Source organism: Pelodiscus sinensis, chromosome 5, assembly GCF_052426305.1.
Source record: "Pelodiscus sinensis isolate ZL-2025 chromosome 5, ASM5242630v1, whole genome shotgun sequence".
Lineage (NCBI taxonomy): Eukaryota > Metazoa > Chordata > Testudines > Trionychidae > Pelodiscus > Pelodiscus sinensis.
The window spans coordinates 25,715,299-25,736,056 of record NC_143056.1 but is presented as its reverse complement, the minus strand read 5'-3'; the positions used below and the strand labels follow the sequence as shown (position 1 = coordinate 25,736,056).

The 20,758-nt window shown below is 40.4% G+C and overlaps 1 long non-coding RNA gene across 1 annotated transcript in view; it reads left to right on the top strand.

Moving 5' to 3' along the window:
• Positions 1 to 18,517, top strand: part of LOC142829079 (uncharacterized) — a 32,801-nt gene extending 14,284 nt beyond the window's left edge. Inside the window, exons 2-3 of the long non-coding RNA XR_012903308.2 lie at positions 17,410 to 17,500; positions 17,661 to 18,517. This is a non-coding gene — a long non-coding RNA (uncharacterized LOC142829079). The remainder of the gene's footprint in view (positions 1 to 17,409; positions 17,501 to 17,660) is intronic.
• The last annotated feature ends 2,241 nt before the right edge of the window (positions 18,518 to 20,758 follow it).

Genomic DNA, 20,758 nt, shown 5'->3' with positions numbered 1-20,758 from the left:
ATGCCACTAGAATGATGGTTTTCATCAAATATTCTTTGGAGGATGCACCAAATACAGTAGCTCAATTGGGGCGAGGGGGGTTCATATTTACATTTCATTTCAGTCAGCAGATCACTTTCTCACAGGGTGGAGTAGGAAATGGAAGAGAGAGAAAAGGACAATACAGAATGAGATAGTATGTATGTCTGGCAGTGGGGAGGAAGATATGGACAGCAGGCCAAATTTATCCCTAGAGATACAATTATACAAGAGATATATCTCACCCAGAAAAACACCTCTGTGTCTGAGTCTTCCAGATCATATAGTTTAAACTAGAGCCAAGGCCTACATGATCTAATCTATATAACCATTTTGTCTGTGACCATCACCGTGACTTTTAAGCACTAAATACAAGACTTAAAAAGAGCATTTTTGCTCTGTCAGACTACATCCTCCATTTTTCTCCTGGCTAGGATGTATATTTATGGCTTACTTTTGAGGAAAGTATATTTAACCGTTTCAAGTGCTGATTTGGAGCGGTGGGATAAAAGCAATGTCAACTCAGATTAATTCTGACATTTTGTTTTCCCTTGTCTACCCATTGTCTCAAAAACCTAAGTTTACAGTAGCAGTTTCACATTAATGACAATAAGGGAAATTCAGCTGTTTTTTGAAGTTTCCTTAGATATTTACTGATCCAGAGTGCCCCTTTTTCATTCTGTGGTTAAGGTGCACCACAACACAAGCCACCAAACTTTTCCTGTCTTTTTCATTATTTCCAACTATTAATATGTAATCACAAAGAAAGTAGAGAGCCTCACACTAAGTCTTTGTAGGACCAGGGCCTTGATTTTTACTCAAGAGTTCCAGAATTCCCTACTCAGTGCCTCCTGACACTAATCCTCATGTTCCACCTGTACCAATCAGGGATGGGGCAAAGAGAAGCAATGATTCACAGGTATGCTCTCTTCTTTGTTGACAGTGTGCACACCAGCATTGTAAGCTGCACGATGCTGATATCCTCAGCGGCTCCCAGCCCCCTGCCAGTCTGAGCCTTCCTAATTCTGCACTCCTTTGTGCATCCCAGTTTCATTTCACTAAACATGTTAAAGTACTTTTTCTTGTTTTAAAAATAATCTAGGTACAGGCCCAAGAACACATGGCAGTTCAGCTCTTTATGGTGCCCATGTCAATAAATAAAGAAAGGGACTGCTGACCTTGAAGTCTGGTGGAGCAAGAAGTCTAAGCCACAGTGCAGAGAATTTGTAGCTGCGGGCATTTTCTTTTGTTCTTTATATTTTGCATGAGGGTTTTAAACATTGTGATCTGATTAAATCAATAATTTGAATAATTTTGCAGAACCAATGCAGATTTATATATGAAAGTATCCCAAGATTTAATATGGGCTCTTTATTACCAGCAGTCGATTTCAGAAACAGGACATTTAAAAAAATAGCTATCACGTAAATCAAGACTCAATTAGAAACATTAGTAAAAAGAACCCTGTCAACTTCCATTAGACCTAAAATGAGCAGTTTAATCTCCATTAAGCATGCAATTGTTAATCACTGTTTTTATCAAGATCATAAAAAGCAGGGTCTTTAATTTCCCTCAAATAAATTAAAAACTCTTATTGTTAACAAACTACAAGAAGCAATGTCCTTACCAAATGAAAAAAAGGGAAAGGAATTAATTGCTCAGTCACTTCCGGTTCAAAAACTGAGGAGAACCACTGGCGGAAACTGGAATAGCTAAACAGTAATTATTGTAATTTTGTCCTAGGTAACAGAATAGCCCTATTCTCTAAAGCTTGCATTGATCTACTTTTAAGATTGGACCCTAGGGAATGTGTAACAGTGTCAGGAACTTCTGAAATCATTCTTCATAATAGAAATGTATGAAGTAAAACCAGCACCAAACCAATTCCTGTTAAAGAATTAATAGGAGCAGCACAAACTTCTGTTTTCCAAAAAAGACACAATTCTCATTGGCATGATCAACCAACCAACCTATTTAGAAATAGGTAGTATGTGAGCTGGAGTGGTAGAACAATTTTTGTAGTGGAGGTGCTGAGAGCCATAAACCAAATTATAAACCTGTATAATGGAAGCTGCTTTGAGCCAAGGAGTGCAGTAGCATCCTAGATCCTTAGTTCCTGTACCTATGCATGCTAGCTGACAATGGTGAAAATGAGTAGGATGCTTATGCATATCAAAAATGCCTCTCAAAGCTTCCTTCTTTGGAGGGAACACACTTAGTTCAATACCAGTGTTACCTATTTTCCAAACAAATTTGGTGGTTTCACAATTTGTTGTTGACAGTTATATAAATCAGAAATACAAAGTCATGAAAGAGAGACTACAAGAGGGGAGGACTCCTACTGCACTTTAAGTTTCCTGCCCACTTAATTTGTGGGTGTGTTCCTTGTTTTCAGTCTTTGGCACACACTGTGCCTTACATTTTCCATTAATAGGCAGAGAAATGTGTAAGGGGAGTTGGAGCTTGTTGGGGGGGGACATGAGTATGTGCAGATGAAAGCATAGGGTATGTCTACACTACCCCGCTAATTCGAACTAGCGGGGTAATGTAGGCATACCGCACTTGCAAATGAAGCCCGGGATTTGAATTTCCTGGGCTTCATTTGCATAAGCGGGGAGCCGCCATTTTTAAAACCCCGCTGGTTCGAACACCGTGCAGCGCGGCTACACGGGGCTCGAACTAGGTAGTTCGGACTAGGAGGTGTACCGGTAGTTCGGAATAGGAAGCCTAGTCCGAACTACCTAGTTCGAGCCCCGTGTAGCCGCGCTGCATGGGGTTCGAACCAGCGAGGTTTTAAAAATGGCGGCTCCCCGCTTATGCAAATGAAGCCCGGGAAATTCAAATCCCGGGCTTCATTTGCAAGTGCGGTATACCTACATTACCCTCCTAGTTCGAACTAGGAGGGTAGTGTAGACATACCCATACAGAGTCTATTTGGGTTAGGGTGCTACATGCTGGAGCTTCTAAAAGAGTTCAGATGTTTTAGATTTTTCATCTCAGTGCAACAATTCTGCACTTTCCAGACAAAAACTGCTGTTTTTATATGCCATTTTCTTACTCTTTCTCAGAAGTAGGTGCCTAAATCTGTTCTGCAGAGAGGCATCTATCTCTGCTTAGTGATTCATGAACAGGAGCTCTCTGCTTGCAGTCAGCTGCTACAGGCTCTTTGAGGAGATGAGTTAAGAGCCTGCCTTATTCCACACAAAATGACCCAAGGAAGAAGCGGTGATGGCAGCACCTACTTTATAATTTTCAGGACAGTGTTTATGTTTTCCAGAACAGATCTTCCAAAAAAACTTCTTCTGAAAGAGAGCATCCACACAGCAAAAGCGCATCGAAAAAGCGATTTGCTGAATGGATGCTCTCTGGCATGTAAGTCGTGATTATTATGGATGGAATGGCCACTCTCTTCCCCATCTAAACACGCCTCTTTCCAAAAGAGTTCTTTCGGAAAAAGGCTCTTCCTCATAGAAAGAGGTGTACTGTTGTCGGAAAAAACCTCCATTCTTTCGACTTTCTGTTGAAAGAATGCAATTGCAGTGTGGAAATAAGTATAGTTTTTCCTGAAAAAGAGCCATTTTTCCAGAAAAACTGCAGTGTAGATACAGCCTGGGATGTGGAAGATGAAGACCCAACTTCAATTCCCCGCTCTCTGTGACAAGGAGAATAAAGTGAGTGGGTGCTAGAACCCTGAGCTATAGGATATTCTGGTGGTGGGAATCCATCAGTCTCTTCTGTTGAATCTATTTCACTTTGGGTCAATAATGGAGACATGATTGGAACAGAGGGCCTGGACTCAGGGTCTCACACAGGCTGCCTGAATCACTAGGTTACAGAGCTTCACTAGGGTTGTGGATTTCTCACGCTCTCCAGCACAATGATTGTTCCACTGTGGATAAATAATTGTTCTATACAAAATAAAAATTTTAATCTTTTCCTCTCTTCCCTGAAAGCTATTTTCAGTGGCAAAATAGAAAAAGGCAAATGTGGGGAAGAAAGGGAGATAAAGAGGCATAAAAAAGTTGAATAAATCAGTTTTGAAACCTGGAAAGTTTTCAGTTTAGGGAGAGTTTATATTACTTTTTTATCTTTTTGTCATAAAAAAATCAGAAAATTCAAAAACATTTTAGTGGAAAATATTGATAAAAACAATGTTATTGGATTTTTTCATGACACATACTTACCATTTTTCAAACAGCACTAGATAGCAAAGTAGGATTGGCTCATGACAGCACAATCTAGCCCGAGTAAAATAATATACTGGACTACGTCTAGACTGCATCCCTTTTCAGTAAAAGGGATGCAAATTAGACGTATCACAATTGCTAATGAAGCGGGGATTTAAATCTCCCCCGCTTCATTAGCATAAAAATGGCTGCCGCTTTTTTTCGGCTCTGAGCTTTGCTGAAAAAAAGTGCCAGTCTAGACGCGGATCTTTCGGAAAATAAAGCCTTTTCTGAAAGATCCCTTATCCCTTATTTTAAGCAAGGCAAAGTAAGGAGAAGTGGTCTTACATATAGGGCTCCCTCTAATTTTTTCCATCCATATGCGGAAAAATAATTGTTATGTGCACCAAAGCATGTGTGGATGTGCATGATCAGTAAAAACACATGATGTGGGTGCTCTGCTAATCAGCTGGTTGGCATTTGAATGTCTCCTGGGTGGCCACCCAAGTTCTCAGCTTATAGAGAACACAGCTTATGTATATATCTGGTGAAGACAAACAGCAGCAGAATAGAATGCTCCCATTTGTTTGGCCGCATCTACAAATGAGACTTAATTTTCATTGTACAAGAATCTTTCCATGCTTGAAATTTAGTGGAATGATCAGAAAGACACCTTAGGCACCTTGCCTACCTGCCCTTTAACAGCATCAGCGGAACCAATGGGCTTTGTATAGCTTATGGTGCAATCTGATGAGCAATAGTACAATGTCTCACAAAGTTATAATCAGACTGGATCTCACTAATCTGGGTTATAGCTCAACTGTGAAGGCTCTTTTGAGTAAAATCATTTCTTTATTAATGAGATTCAGTCCAATCTCACAGATAAAAATCATTTTAAAAGATGTCCCTTTGCTGCTATTCAAATGAATGGGAGAAAGCAGTTCATGTTTTAAGAGCTGTCTTCCTGTCATATCACGATGGATCTCATTAGTGTGGGGAATGATTTTACTGGGAAAATCTTCTACAATAAGAAAATATAACCTATTGTGGATGAGCAAAATCCAAGTCAATTAGGCTAAAAAAAAGGCTTAAATATACCACCTCTTTGCTCCCGTTCATTTTAATAACAAAAAGAACTTTTCTTCTTCTTTATTTAATAAAAATTATTCCCTTTTTAAGTTGAATTGGACTGGCTCTCCACTGTAGAAGTAATAGTTTTTCTTAAAAGAGGTTGCAATGTTAATCTTCTGTTCAACCTAGATTAACCAAATCAAACATGGTTTGAGTGAAAAAAAATATAAAAAGCCTAAAGTATTATATCTATTTCTAAAGCATTAAAAAAGTACATGAAGGTTTTATAATCCACTGTTTCTTTTAAAGTAACTGGGATACATTTGCCTAGGTAAACCGATAAACTGGTGCTTGGAAATTCAATGAGATGTGGTCAACCACAAGTGACTGAAGTGAAGTCAATTCAAATAATTTATATGCATGCATTTAAAAAAAACCAACAATGTGCAGAGCCAAACCCTACAATGAGCTCACTCTCAGTGAGCCCCTCTGCTCTTGATAAGTTCAGAGGAGGAACAGGACCATAGACAGTAGGGAAATATTGGTCTCAGACTGTGTATCAAAGGAAGGATTGTTTAGTGGCTAAGGTTCCAATTCTGTTCTTAGCTCTGCCATCTGATCTGTATCCTTGGGCAAATCACTTCACTTCTTCCTGCTTCTGTTTAGCTTTTAACCCTTGTTTTGTCTATTTATTGCATTAGATTGCATCTAGCTATATTACAATATAAACAATAGCAATGGTAAAATCAAGACTATGGACTCTGCAGACATTCTGGTTTCATTCTCTGCTTATTTTCACATATTGAGACTTCTCTGATCTTTTTTTCTTTTCTTTTTTTTTTTTTTTAAACAGAGAACACCCATTAAGCCCTACATCCAGCTACATATACTTATCCACATTGCACACACAAACTTGGATGGAATCAGATCTTTATTTAAATGGCCCTAAATTAATTTAAGTTTCAGTATAACTGAATACCCCCGTGACTGCAGATTCCTCATGCTCTAGCCCTATAACTTTCTCAGTGATTTGTCTTCTACTCTGGCAGCTGCAAATGGTGATCTACCCAGACTTATGTACATGAGTGTTTACTGCAGTCAGTTCTGTGGAGATTTAAAGTTTATTGAGCACATTTTCATCTAATAGCAACTATTTAATGTAACTATTTGGGTCATTGTCAATATGCTTACAATAACTGCTGATCAGCAAATTATTTAACGTGATTTAAATTTAGTGGGCTCTCGTTGCATAGGATGGAAAAAACACACAAGGTTTTTCTCACTATCATAGAAGCATGTTGTCACATTCTTTGGCAAAGTCACAACCTGGCATTCCAGCTCTTTCAGTATTTATGTACACTACTAATAGACTTAAAATTGAAAATCATCTCTATAACATGCCTTGCAGTAGTTAAAATTCTATTTATTACATCTCCCTCAGACACAAACATACACACACAAACACATGATCATTTTCTCTCTCTTTTAATAATTAGAGATGGCTCAGTCTCTTATTATTCAATTTGGGGTTACATGCTTAACATATAGGAGGAAATCAGCCCAAGTAAAATTTACAATTCACACAGGGAGGTTGTGCCTTTCTACAGGGAAAAGCTGCTCTAAGGACTGATTGCAGCTTTCCCAGTTGCAAATACTGTAGGTGTATCCCACTTTAAATATTCAGCTTGCAGCTAGCAGTTAAGCATGTCACATTAGTCTGTGTATAACAATACGATGAGCTGAAATGACAAAATGCCAGTTTACCACCAAAATTCAAAGCAACAGACACTATTTGCATCTGGGGAGAGTAGCTATCAGTTCATATTGTGTCTTTTCCAAATGAAATAATGTGGCAGACTGGCAAAATGGCACATAGCTAAAATATCTGGAATGTCTACTAGTTAGCAAATGGCTCAGGTTTTCTATTATGCTGAACTACTACCAAAGCAAACGGTCCATCTTGAATTGGAGGTCATTACTGAGGGGTGCATTATGGTTCTCTTTTACCTAGGAAAAAAAGATATTACTCAATGCAAAGTTGGCAGGATCTGTACTTAAAAATATAGGGCTAGCTCTTTTTATTAAAGTTTTTGGAATAGTAACCACAATGATCCTTTATCTTAGAAAGACCACTAGAGATATTTAATGGTGAAGAAAATGACAATTTTTAAAATCTCAGCTTCCATCCGTTCTACAAAGGAGAACTATTTTGGGTCTTTTTTGCACTTACGTGTAAGACCTCACAAGGTTCATCAAGGCAGAAAAGATACTCTTTAATTAGGTTAATATTTTATTTATGTTACAATCTCCCCCTGGTCATGTCTAACAGAGGTTCTATTTACAATCTTGCCAAATACCAAAGAACCAATCAACAGAACATAAATTTACTTTTCAAAAAGATGTTACTTGGATGAAATTTACATTTGAAAGTCTAAATTTGCATTTCATTCTATCCCCCCAAAATATCTGCTTATTAAAAAAATAGTTTCCAGGAGATTTTTGAAAGTAAAGCAAAACTTTTTTTATTTTATTTTAGAATGCTTTCAAAAAATTTTCTTGTTCTGCACTTTTTTATAGGCCAACTACAGTATGTCCTAATTTTAGTTTTCATGGTATTGCAAAAGATTAGGTTTTCTTTCCCTGAGACATCAGGGGGTTATTGTTTATAAATAAGCAAATCCTCAAAATGTCCTTCAACAAACACACACTTTTTAAAAAGCTGAAAACACACAAATCTTATACTTAAGATTAGTCATATAAGTAAGCTTTTACCTGCCACACAGAAATTATGATAGAAAAGAGTTGGCAGTGAATTTTAGCATTTTTAGGAATCTCTTCCAAGGCATAGTTATATTGCACACAATATTGTGACTTGGTCTGACCCAGGCACCATAGTGACTATCAGAGCTTGTGGGATCTGTCCTGTTGATTGTTCTAGCTTACCTTCTAGTTTATGGTGGCGAAGTTCCAGAAAAAGAGTAAGGAAGTGTCCCAGAACCTATTTTAGATTTCCAAGAGGAAGGAACTGAAGATGTTCAAATATATCTCTGAAACTATTTGAATGTCCAAATTCATGGGCTCGATTATACATAATTATTCCAGAACAGTTATTTAGCAATCAGAAAATTCAAACATGGAATTCTTCCAGAATAGGTTTTTCATTTTAAATTCACACTGTGACTTAAATCCAAATTAAATTTCAAGTGTAGACAAGCCCATAAAGGCTCCTCTATAGTGTCTGAGGGTATGTCTACACTACAACGTTAATTCGAACTAAGCTAATTCAAACTAACGGATCCAGACTAAAAAACTAGTTCGAATTAGCGTTTTGCTAATTCGAACTAGCATGTCCACATTAAGTGGACCCTGAACAGAGGTTAAGGATGGCCGAAGCAGTGCCGGCAGGGCATCAGAGGAGGACTTAGAGCGTGGAGATGCTGTCTCAGGCTAGCCGAGGGCTGTGCTTAAAGGGTCCCGACCCCCACCCCGGACAGACAGTTCTCAGGGGTGCCCCACTTGCAAAGCAGTCCTGGCTTGGAGTGCCCAGAGTACCCACACTGGGCACATCACAGCACTCGGCCAACAGCCCGGCTGCACTTGGGGGGCTGCAGGAGAGCTTCCACCCCCAGAAGCCCGCAGAGCCAGCCCAGTCCTCCCCATCGGGGGCTCGTACCCCATTCCTTCCTCACCTCCTTCCACTTACCCTTCCCTAGCCTCCCTTCCTGATGTACAAAATAAAGATAACGTGTCTTCCAAAATGGAATCTGTCTTTATTGAACAAAACTCGGGGAGACTGGGAAAAGGAGGTGGGAGAGGGAAAGAGAGAGGCTGGGAGAGGGGAGGGCAACTAAAATGATCAGGGGTTGGGAACAGGTCCCATATGAAGAGAGGCTAAAGAGACTGGGACTTTTCAGTTTAGAAAAGAGGAGACAGAGGGGGGACAGGATAGAGGTCTCTAAAAACAGGAGTTGGGTGGAGAGGGTGCATACAGAAAAGTTCTTCCTTAGTTCCCATAAAGAAGGACTAGAGGACACCAAAGGAAAGGAATGGGTAGCAGGCTTCAAACTAGTAACAGAAAGTTGTTCTTCACAAAGCAAAGAGTCAGCTTGTGGAACTCCTTGCTGCAGGAGGCTGTGAAGGCTAGAACTAGAACAGAGTTTAAAAAGAAGTGAGATAAAGTGATGGAGGTTGGGTCCATGGAGTGGTATTAGCCAGGGGGTAGGAGTGGTGTCCCTGGCCAAGGTTTGTGGAAGGCTGGAGAGGGATGGCACGAGACAAATGGCTTGGTCACTGTCTTCGGTCCATCCCCTCCAGGGTCCCTAGTGTTGGCCGCTGTCGGCAGACAGGCTACTGGACTAGATGGACCTTTTGTCTGACCCAGGACGGCCATTGTAAGCTCAGGGCTCAGGATCGGGGGTCTCAGTGGACCCCCTTGAGTCTCTGGCACACCTGCTCCTGAATGGCCAGGCTGGCAGCTCTCCTGCCCTAGCTGGCCACTTTCCTGTGCCTAGTGCGGAGATCGTGGATGAGGTCCACGATGTCCGCATTAGACCAGGCGGGTGCCCGCATCTTGCGGTCCTGGGCAAGCTCCCGGGAGCTGCCAGCCTGGTCCCGGGAAGAGGGGGAGGGCTGGGGGCCATCGGGTGGCTGGCTTGAGCCGTGCCAGGTGCAGGGTCTGCTGGCTGGGTGCTGGCAGGCTTGCACCTGGCACGGGCACCATAGCCAGCCCGTGCCCCTTTAAGGGCTCTGGGGCCGGGAGGGGGGCAGACGAGTTTCCCTGATGTTGGCCAGAGTGGCCACCAGGGAAACCTGGGGAGGGCTAGTCTCCCACTAGTTCGAATTAAGGGCTTAATCCTCGTAAAATGAGGTTTTCCTAGCTCGAACTAAGCGCTCCGCTAGTTCAAATTAAGTTCGAACTAGCAGAGCGCTAGTGTAGCGCCTATGAAAGTTAATTCAAACTAACGTCCGTTAGTTCGAATTAACTTTGTAGTGTAGACATACCCTGACTGTGTTCATCACTAACTCTAGGGCAAGTGCCACGTACCTATTTATATAAAATAACTCAGATTATGGGGCGTGTTACTTTTTGGAAGAGTAGAACTAGCAGGAAACAGAAATAAGAGAAAGTCACTTAGGGTATGTCTACACTGCCACCCTAGTTCGAACTAGGGTGGGTAATGTAGGCATTTGAAGTTGTAAATGAAGCCCGGGATTTAAATATCCCGGGCTTCTTTTGCATCTTGCCGGGCGCTGCCATTTTTTAATCCCCGTTAGTGCGGACTCCGTGCCTGTGGCTACACGCGGCACGGAGTAGGTAGTTCGAATTAGGCTCTCTAATTTGAACTACCAGTACACCTCATTCCTGTTCCAGCCCATGTTCTTCTTACTTCATCAAATGGAGGTGTTCTTTAAACCACAGTTACCTGTGAGAATACAGCCAAGGAAGACACAGGAGAACCCTTTATTTTTGTCTGACTTGCTGTAAATGAGCAGGGGCCATGTTTTATTCCTCGTCTTCATGGGACTGATACTTGGGACCTCTGTTAAAGTACACATCACTGGCACAATGTAATATGGGTAAACTTAAAGGTAGTACCATAGAAGTGAACTATAAATTATGTCTAAAAGGAAAGCAAAGTTGTGAGAAAAGCTGAGTTCAGGGCTACGAAATGTGGAGATCTTGGATATCAAAAATACCGATAGAAGATGTATTCATTTCTTTTTTACCTTGAACTTGAAAACACTATTTTCATTCCAGGACACTGCTGTCAAAGTAACTCTATATGTTAAGGCCCATAGCAGCTGATCTGAGCTAATGGTCAATGCCAGGGTCAGAACTGGGAGCCACTCAAAGGGTTAATGGCTGGGTCAGTTACTGAATTTAGGGCAAGGAAGCAGGAGCCAGGAACAAAGAACACTAGCTGGAGCCAGAAATGGAAGGGAGCAGGAACTAGCACCAATTATCAAGGTGTGGTAATAGGAGCAAAGAGTAGGAACTAGGCAAGAACTTGGCCTAAGGGACTGGTCAGCAACTGGCCTAGCAAACAACTGCTCAGAGAAGGTGTGGGACTTTATGCTCAGTACCGTCCAATCAGCACTCTGTTGCTAGTTACCTGACCCATATTAGTCAGTGACAATGTCCTCTGGGAGAGAGGTATTAGCAGCAGTTGCCTTGACTGACTTTGCCTTTTGACTGACTTTGCAGGAAAGAAAAGTGTAGTGGTAGAGAGCATAAGACTCTTGCTCAGGAGCTTTGAGCTTTGTATTCAAGCCCTGTAGCACCCCACACTATGTGACAAATCAAATAATGAAGATATTCAGGAAAATTCTCTGAATATCTCTGCTGTACATCTGGAGCACCTCCAAAAATTCAAAGGAAAGGAATTACTATACATTGATTCAGGAAAGGCTGAAAATAAAATGTAAACCAATGTCAGATGATGAAACAGAGAAGAGTGTGGCTGGTATACAAATTAACAGCTCATTTATGGTCCTAATTGTGATGTATAACACCCTCGCTTAGCTGAAAGGTCACTGTCATTTCTGGTCTTGAAGACACATGTCACTCATTTCCAGCCTCTTCTGATGTTTGACAATATGGACCTGCCTGGAGCTGAGAGACACAGTTCACTGAACACATTTTCATTAACACTTTTCCTCCTACTCCAGTAAGAGGTCACCCCAGCTCTGAAATGTAGGTTTGGCTACAGAAGAGACACTTGTAAGGACTCAAAATTAATGCAATCTTCAAGACTTTTCACAATCAGTTTTCTGTACTGGAAGAATGCTTGAATTGGTGGCAATCTTTGATATGATACTGCATAATCCACGTGAGGGAGGTGGACAGTGTATCTGAAAGTTTCTCAATTTTAAGATTAGTAGGAGAGGTCATACTATTCATGCTACAGTATTAAATTAAATTCTATTCCTTTTTCTTTTCATGCAATTTTAAATCCCATGAACAGTTTAATTGCTAGGTTGCTCTGAAGGTTCTGTGCTGCAGTGAAACATCAGTGGTGTACCTCTGAATGCAACATTACCACTTCAAAGTAATATACTTGGTACCCGATGTGAATTTTGCCCCACGTACAGGAATGTTACTATGGTCAAGTGGTTAATGGAGTCCCAAGATGTCTTTTGTTTAAAGAATAATTACAAAGCACTGTATACAGCCTCAGGCACTGTGAGTTAGCATAATATATGAGCTTATAATTATATTTTTATTAAAGACAGAATATGAGATTTCATGTTGGTTATCGTATTCCACTCACTATTAAGTAGAGATGAGCATCAAACAAACCTCGATTTAGGAAAAATTTGGATGTGAATTTTGTGGTTTAAGCCAAGCTCTAGTATTAAATCTAGCTAATTGCACCATTAATGTCTCCTGTACAACCTGTGCAGACAGAGATTAAACTGAATTTAAAGTAATGCTATGGCAATGAATGCTCCTCAGCAGACCTTGCTCCTCTGCAGTGCAAGGCGTACCTCAAAGAGGCAGCCCAGCCACAATAATGCCAGCTTTTTCACACTTTTTTTTTTATAAAAGGGATTCTCTTCAATTTTCCTCTCAAGTGTCCTGAAGAAAAGCTTGAGGGACATGAAATGTTGACAGTCCAGTAGCCATAGGAAAGAAAAGTTCATCATTACTTTATGATTTAGGTTTAACTTTAGAGAACAGTTTCAAGATCTGGGCTATTACTCAGAGTAAGCACTGAATAGGTTACGATGCTCCTTGCCATAAGGAGGAGAGAATCATAGCAGAATAAACAACCCATATGTTGGGCCCTAATGATGAGGTAAAAGAAACAAGAATTAACAGAGATTATTCAGTCACCACCTGAAGGAGAAATTATTACAAATTTTGAGGCCACATTCCCATATTCTTTCCTCTTACTGCTGAATAGGACAATTCAAGCAGTCAGATGTTAAGATTCAGACTTAGTGGGGGTAGGACCTATACAGACCTCTTTACTACATCTATTATAGTGCATTTCACTCCTGACCCATAACACCACTGTGGTTTATGCTGGACTCCTCTCTTTTACAGAGGATAGTGATTCTGATTCACTGTGTGATGTCTTTGTCCCCTTCACATTGGTGACCTAAAACCAGAACAATAAGCCAGTGTCTATTTGCACTTCCCCATCTAGATACCTTTCAAAGTGTCAAGATCTTGTATTCTAAGTTAGCATTTTAAGCAGGATAAGACAACTGGGTTCAGCAACAACATGTGGATTATAGGATTTGCTCCATAGGGACTCATTAACAATGGAAAGGAACGCACAATTATACTATTAGCTTACGAAGGATTAAAAAATTGATACCTATGGGGTACCTGATATCTAATGATGGCTAGAGGCAGAAGCTACTAAACTGGGAAGGTAGAGAATGGGATTTCTAATAGTATTTTTTATTATCTAAACTAAGGGCCAAATCCTGGAGAAATGTCATTGATTTCTAAGAGACACACTGCAGCTCTATGTGTACTCACTTACCTGGCTGGCAGTTCCTCATCTTCTTAGCAAGTAATTATGTTAGTGATCAAGTTTTCAGACAGTGTCTGCATTTTCTAAACAAGATGTTCAGCCATTTTCTTTCTTCACTTACGATTGTATGCAACCCCATAACTATTAAAGATCTTGAAAAAGATTTAATAGGAGCAGAATTAGGCCAAATGTACTCAATTTCATGAGATGACTGAAGTGATCCTTCCAGATATTCCTGCTAGTCTAGAGGCAATAGATTTGTCACCCCAAGGGCTTTTAAAAATTGAAGAGGTTGTAACGTGAAACTAAAGAAGGAGAAAATAATAGATCAAGGACCCTAAATAGAGATCAACTGACATACCAAAAGAAAGGGCATTGTCTTGATTTTGTATCAGGGCATTGTCTCAATTCACTGGCTCTTCATCAGACTGGTGAATGAGGAAATGCATTTTATGGCAACGAATTTGGATCTAAATTGATTTTATCACTTACTAGATATTGAGTCCTCTATAACAGTTTTTCATAGACACCTTGATAGGTCTCCTAGTCCAGTCTTCTTCATTCATGGCAGGACTAAGAATTATCTAGACTGCCTCTGACGGAAGTTTGTCTAACCAGCGCTTAAAAATCTCCAGTGATGGAGATTCCACAACCTCCCTAGGTAATTTATTCCAGTGCTTAACCACCCTGACAGTTAGGAACTTTTTCCTAATACCCAACCTTAATCTCCCTTGCTGCAATTTAATTTTTATAGATTCTCTGTCGTGTGATGGGCTCCTTGGACACCTAACCAATCATTCTGGGTGGAGCTCACCAACCAGGCCCAAGTTATGTCTGAAGAGAAATCCAAATAATCAAAAATGAGCATCACCCTTAAGAAAAGGGCATCAAACAAGGACAGTGCCCATTCTGGCTGGTTATATATATTCCTTCTTTTCCATTGTCATTTTTGTCATTCTTGAATTGATTCTGTTTCACTATGCAATGGATTATACACTGAGCTTATAGATATGAAAATGGGTTGCTTGTTTTGCTCTCTGCGATCATGCTCCAATGGCATTAACACTAAGGGTCAATCTGGATTATGTCATATTTAAAAGATGGTGATTAAATACTTATTTCTTGGCCTTGAGAATTTTCCTTTGGGAAGCATTTACTCGCATAGAATTGCATTGCTGATATTACTTTGTAGGTGGTCTGGGTGGCTGACAAGAAAACAAGACCACCACAAAAAAAATCTTGTCTACAGAGCAAGCACTGTTTCTTAATGAGGACATGTATACAAACAGAATGCAGAGAACTAGTAGCTGAAATTGGACACACTAATTTTCACAGAAGTTTTCTCTTTCAGTTTTAAATAATTTTGCTAAGACCCAGTAACCAACACAAGTTGATCCACACTCACAAGGCAAAGCCTGAGTTCTGTATTGTACCTAGTACAGTAATGGGGTTCACATGTGAGAAAGGGGGCTGTATTTTGGGGTACTATGCAAAAACACTTGGGAGAGCCACAAATAGAACAAAATTTGGAAAAAAAATACAGATAGAAGGAAAACTGCAAAGGAAATAGGAAGTTGTTATAACAAGTCAAGCAGCTCTGAGGAAAAGAGCTAAAGTGTCCCGACGAAAAAAAATGATGCTACTTTTATTAAAAAAGCAGCATCTGTGGTCTTAAAGAAACATCTATTAGTAACATGCTTGTGTGAACACATCTCACACGTCTTGCTTTGGTGCTCAATATATTCTATGCTGTAGCAAGAGGACAGGAAGCTGCTGGATTATTTCAGTGGTCAGCAGTGGCTTGGAGGTGTGTGGTAGCTGCCTTCCTACACTGTGTGGGCAGGATGGGACAAGCTGCTTCTAGCCATAAGGGATTGGGGGAGGAGGGGTCTGGAGGGAAGAGATGACCTCTGGGAAAACACAGGCCATGCCATCCCGACTCCCACCCCAACCCTCTTCATCTGGAAGCAGCTCCCATCCTTTCCTTCCCACACAGTGCTGAAAGGCTGCTGCTGGCCACATTCTAGTGTGAACCCTGACAGAAATCTGGGGAGGAGGGTTGTGACTCTGTATGCCCCTCACATGTTGCCTTGAGAAGATGTGGCATAAAGTACCAGGAGAGGAGGTCCACCCCAGGGCCCAGCCAGGGATGGAGGGTGGAGAGCACTGGGTATGGCGGGCTAGGTTAGGTCATCCTCCTCCCCCTGTGAGATGTGTACAGGAATGTGTGTGGCACTCTCCTTAAAGATAAGAAGGTAAATAAAAAGACTTCAGCTACACAATATTTCTTTTTAGCAGGGGCTCAGTCAACTAGATGTTAATATGAACATTTGTATGGCATAGTTCTGATTAGTACTGAACCTGCTTGAGTAGGAATAATTTTTACTATGTGGCCCATATTCAACATAGGGAAATATGGTCACCTATGCAGTGAGAAAAAGTGTTTAAAATACCTTAATAATAGCTTTTCCTTACAAATAAGTTTTAGCTCAAAGCAGAGCCAGCCAGGACTGAATTAGAAGAGGAGTTGCAGGCACACTGGTAGAACTAAGCAAGGATGTTTTCATCCCCCCACTATACCCACTCTATGTATGGCTTAAATCATATTCAGGAGCACAGCATTCACTGACAGCAATTCTGTGATTAATAGTTTGTGTTTGTACTATAGATTGCAATTTTGGCCCCCTTCACCCTCTTACCTGTGTAAAGGTGGATATCATTAATTGGTCCTTGAGCTTTTAGAAAGGTTTTAAGGCTATAACTGCAGTGCTTTTGGGTGGAACGTGATTCCCCCATTCTCCTGGCTCATACTGGTATAAGTCATTGAACTATGTTTTACAACTGCATTATGTTTGTGTTTGGGGGTAAAAACTTGGGATCTCATGACTAGAGAGCAATTAGACTTTATTGCCAATGGTAAGTTGAAGCTGTGCCCAAAGTCTCTCTATATTATTTTCCTATGCTACATAGAGAACATACAGCTAAGGAGGGTTAAAATAACCTCTCTGAACATAAAGATTCCATTTGCTGAGGGTTGTTGCACCTTCCTCAGCAGTGAAGGTGTTAATCAGTGTATCCCAACTCATCTGCATCTAAGAAGCCTTGCAATTAAAATTAGCACTTTTGTGCCTGGTCCCCAGCTTGCTGCTATTCAAAGCCCCTATCTACAAACACTGAGGATGTAAAAGACCTTTTGAAAGTAAATAATTGAAAAAATTAGAAGGAGTTTTGAAGATGGCAGATCTTCCCTTTAAGACCTGTGCAGGAGCCCTCTCCTTCTGTCCAACTACAAATTACCCCCATATGGTTGTGTCCATTGTCTCAATGTAATTTATTCATTATGCAGGGCACCAAATCCCAAATGGTGAAAGCACAGCCGCAAAACAATGAAACAGGCTTCCAAAGCTTGTAAATGTCCAATCCATGAGAACCTAATGAACTATAACATGTATTACTTTATAAGACATTCAAATTAAAAGAAGAAACACTCATTGCAATATCAATGTACTTATTCTAATTCTAATCAAATGAAACATGCATCAGCCTCCTAAAATATAGCAAATAAAGCACAGTTGGGGAGAGAATATCATCATACCAAAATTTCTTTAAGAGTATTTCCACACTGACCACCTGTCCATATTTACCCCAGGTTTTCCTTTCCATAGGCTCTTTGCTGAGATACCAAAGGCTTCTTCCAGAAACAGTGATACAGGAAGAGGAAAAAATCAAGCTTAAGAATATGTGACAGCAAATACAGTAAGTACAGTTATGCTCTTTACAAGCACTTTGTTGATTAATTTAGCCAAATTCAGTATCCTCTTTCAGGACAAAGGCAAATGCCTACCTACTATCTACTCACCCTCTCCCATTCCCCATGGCTCATATTTTACTTTGTTCCCTCCCATCTGTTTGTCAGAGACTCCTGGATTCAATTCTGCCACAACAAAGAAACCCCACACTGGATAACCTTGGAAACTCCCTGCCCTTCCCCAGTAGCCAATATACAGATCATCTTCTGGAGAGAGCTGATTTTAATGAAGAGTTGGCAAGGACATCATTACCCCCTCCTCAAGATGAGGGCAAGGATCCAGGATTTTTGAAACTGCGAGTCCTGTTTGACAGAGCACTGTGTTGGTTTTCTTGTCTACTGGGGTAGAGAGTAAGGCATGTTTCCCCTCCCCCACCCCCACGGAGACATCCTTACTTTAAATGACATAAATTTCACTCAACGCTTCTCTGAATTATTGTTAAAAAAATAAAAAACAGCTTGTTTTACTATTTTTGTACTTTAAATCCTCTTAATCCACTTTATATTGGCTTGTATTGCCTTTCCTGACAGAAAAGGTGCCAACAAGATGGCTCATTCTTGTCTCAGCCAGCCACACATATTAGCAATTCTCACAGCAGTTGCCAAGTCTAGCTCCATGTCCTCCTCTTCCTAGAGTGGCTGTAGTTTTCTTTTTCTACAGTAGTTGACAAAAGTGTCTGCTGCATTTTCTGCTGTTCCTGTTCCCTGGTGATAGCAGTTAGTGTCAACTTTGCTATCTCCTAATTTCTTCTTCTGTACTTGGCTTTGTCCCATCGGAGCTTTTTGAGTTAAAGAAATAGGACAGGGTTTTCCTTATTTTTGTTTGTAATTCTGCACTGTTTTTTTCCTATTCATCAATGTTTAGACTAGGAGACTATGGGTACATCTAAACTACATGGCTCCATTGACGGAGCCATGTAGATTTGTTGTTTTGGCAAAGTCAAATGAAGCAGCGATTTAAATGATCGCGGCTTCATTTAAATTTACATGGCTGCCGCGCTGAGCCGACAAACAGCTGATCAGCTGTTTGTCCACTCAGCGCGCTAGTCTGGACGCTCCCCTGCCGACATCAAAGCCCTTTGTTGGCAGCCCCGGTAAACCTCATCCCACGAGGAATAACGGAGCTGCCGACAGCTGTTTGTCGGCTCAGCGCGGCAGCCATGTAAATTTAAATGAAGCCGCGATCATTTAAATCGCGGCTTCATTTGACTTTGCCTATGTGTCTAATCTACATGCCTCTGACGACAGAGGCATGTAGTCTACACATAGACTAGGAGTCTGAACTCCTGGATTCTATACCCACCTCTGCCACTTTGTGTCATTTTGCAAAGTTCTTTTCTGTCTTTGTGTCACAATTTATCTCTCTGTGAAATGGGAACAGTATTACTTTTTTCACTCTGGGCTGAGTTATCTGAGGGTTATTGTGATATGAATGAATGATTCAAAATACTTTGCACATCTGCGGACATTTCCTGCAAAAATCTCAGAGAATTAGTATAGTGAACAATAGTACATTTATTAATGCTTTTCTCCCTTACAGAACTGATTCTTTGTTCTCTAGTAGAATCTCTGGAAGTTGAAGTCTTTTAAACCATGATTTGAGAACTTCAGTAATCACCCAAAGTTTGGATTTATTACAGGAGTGGATGGATGAGGTTCTATAGTTTGCAATGTGCAGCAGTTCAGACTAGATGATCATGATGGTGTATGAGATTATACTTCTAAGTAATGAAAGGAGAAAGGCTGCACATGGTGGTCTCTTGCAGTTTATTCCATGTGCATACCTAGGGACAAGGGTGGTTTTATGTTTAAGATATAAAACTGGGAGTCAGGTGACCTGAATTCTATTCCTGCCTCTGCCACCAACACTTTCCTTTGTGAAATTTCAGGCATGTCTTACTTTCCCTACCTATAAAATGGAACTAACACCTCGTTAACTCACAGGAAACCCATGTATATTCATTAATAGTAATATAAAGTGTTTTGCAGACCTTAGATGAGCACCGAGAAAGTGGATGCTCAAAACTTCCTTAAAAAATTACTCATTCTACTGCACAGCCTTCCCTGCTTCTGGTTCTAGACTGCCCCTGTCTCTGTTTGTCTCTCTTTCTCTCCCACAATGTCCCAAGTTGACAGTTAAATCAGTGCCAGCACTCCTAGGGAGACACACATCACCATCACAAGGTATGTAGAGTGGACATGCAAAAGCAATTTAGTTACTGCAGTGGCTGTACATTTATGTAACTTAGGTCAACTTAATTTTGTAGTATAGTGACTGGTCCTGAGTTCATAAAAATCAAACTTCCTGCCTCTGGAAATTTCCACTACATGCATCTGACGAAGTGGGTCTTTGCCCACGAAAGCTTATGCTCCTACACTTCAGTTAGTCTATAAGGTGCCACAGGACTCCTCGTCGCTTTTGCAGATTCAGACTAACACGGCTACCCCTCTGATACTTAAAAATCAAATTGCAGTTCATACGTTCATACAGGCATATTCTCTATTGTCTAACTTGAAGCACATAATTAGTCAGATGGAAGGACTTAACATTTAATGTGTGGCTAAGTACCTTGCTTAAACAGGGCCTTTGTGGTCTCAATTTTTTTCTCTTAAAAAAAATCAAGTTAAAGAATGAAAGTTAAAATCAAACATTTAAAAATGTCCTTTAAAACATCGAAATAGCCTTCTAAACAGTCTGTTTAATCACTTTGTCGATTCAGATACCAGTAAAATATTTGCTTTGGAATAAATGTCTCTTACTAACATCCTGCTCAGTATCATGCTGTTCCTGTGGACTCAGAACAAAAAGCCTAAGGGCTCTTATTCAGGGATACTGCAAGAGCTGTGTTTGTAATTTATAACTCTAGACAGGGTAACAAATTCTATTATACAAATATTTGAAGCTAACACAAGAAGAGGAATACTTTAAAATAACCCTTTGCTCAGAAGCTGCACTTGCAGCACTTTTCACTTGCTTTTCATTATTTCACGACAGGGGAACAGTTTCAAGGAATTATGATGTTAAATAATATATTAAAAATTAGTCTTAGAATCTTCCCCTACCCCAATAAATAACATTTAACATTTGTCTTTGTGGCGGAAATGTGTAGCAGACAACTTAGGGGTTTTTTTCTTTTCTTTCAAGGAGGTATGAAAGTATTAGCAAATGTTCAAATCTCCACCACTCAAAATATTATGGTTCAGGT